This window comes from Dipodomys spectabilis, unplaced genomic scaffold, assembly GCF_019054845.1.
Source record: "Dipodomys spectabilis isolate Male_0828 unplaced genomic scaffold, ASM1905484v1 ptg000304l, whole genome shotgun sequence".
Classification (NCBI taxonomy): domain Eukaryota; kingdom Metazoa; phylum Chordata; class Mammalia; order Rodentia; family Heteromyidae; genus Dipodomys; species Dipodomys spectabilis.
In genome coordinates this window covers 2,076,886-2,078,269 of record NW_024870981.1, presented here as the reverse complement: position 1 = coordinate 2,078,269, position 1,384 = coordinate 2,076,886, and the positions used below count along the sequence as shown (strand labels likewise).

General features: G+C 39.2%; 1 non-coding gene across 1 annotated transcript; it reads right to left on the bottom strand.

The window, feature by feature from the left end:
• Positions 1-691: 691 nt before the first annotated feature.
• Positions 692-855, bottom strand: LOC122127607. Its single transcript, XR_006151215.1, has one exon. It is a non-coding gene; the product is annotated as a U1 spliceosomal RNA (small nuclear RNA).
• Between the last annotated feature and the right edge of the window lie 529 nt (positions 856-1,384).

Sequence of the window (1,384 nt, the reverse complement as noted above, 5' to 3'; positions counted from 1 at the left end):
GTCCTGGATCCTGTCCCTGATCTTTTGTGCTCAAGGATAGTGCTCTACCGCTTTGAGTTACATTGTCACTTACGGTTTTCAGTGGTTAATTGGAAATAAGAATCTCATAGATTTTCCTTCCTAGGCTGGTGTTGAATCTTGATCCTCAGATCTCAGCCTTCTAACTAGCTAGAATTACAGGTATGAGCCATTGGCTCTGGTCACTTATCTGTTTTCTTTCTTTTTATTTGTATGTCATGGGACTTGAACTCTGGGTGCTGTCCCTGAGCTCTTCAGCTCAAGTGAAATGCTCTACCACTTGAGCCAGAGCCCACTTCTAGTTTTCTGGTGGTTAATTGAGGATAAGAATCTCATGAGCTTTCCTACATGGGCTGGCTTTGAACTGCAATCCTCAGATCTCAGCCTCTTGAGTAGTTAGGATTACATGTGTAAGCCACCTGCTCCCAACTTCCTCATTTATTTTCTCATGGTGAGTTCAAGCTGATTTTTCTACTCCTTGTAGTTCCTAGCAACTACAAAGTAGGCCTAGAGATACCTCATCCTTTACAGTAGTCCTTAGGACCAAGTGACTGCTGAGTGCAGGAAAGCAGATGAGGCCAATATAAAATACAATGCTATCTATCTATCTATCTATCTATCTATCTATCTATCTATCTATCTATCTATCTATCTATCTATCTATCTATCTATCCAGTAGAGAGAACTAACACAGTCCCCCACTACCACAAATTATGCAGTCGAATTTTCCACATTTGGGGAAATCTCAGGGGTCAGCACATCTGGAGTGCAATAGATAAGCCTGGCCCTGGGAAAACCACCTTCGTGATCATAGTATCTCCCCTGCCAGGTAAGTAACAAGGCTGACTTGGTATTTAAAAAAAACTAACAAACACATGAGAGTAGTTCACATTTGTAATCCTAGCTACTCAGAATGCTGAAATCTGAGGATTAAGCTTTAAATACTAGATAAATTTTGCTGAATTTTTATTAAAGCTCCTTTGATGTTTTTAATTGAAGGTTTTATTTATTTTCTTATTTTACTGTTTCTTACTGTGACTACCAAAAAGCTGAGTGACTTCTGTGGCTTGTATTCCTGGATTACTTTGGAGGTGCTCTAAGACTTCATCAGAGGCCAGACTTGTTCTACTCAGTTGAGTAGCCAGCCACAAAGCTGTAAGTGACAATACTTACAGTAAGCAAAATTACATAAAATTAAAAATTCAGACACACAGTTACACTAGCCATATTTCAAATAAAAATAGAATTCAAGTTTCAGTGAATGTTAGTAAAGTTTTAATGCATTCATTTTATCTGTGTCCCCTGTCACACTGCCACAGAAGAATGGAATACTTACGGCATACCATATGACTCCCAAGGCCTCGAT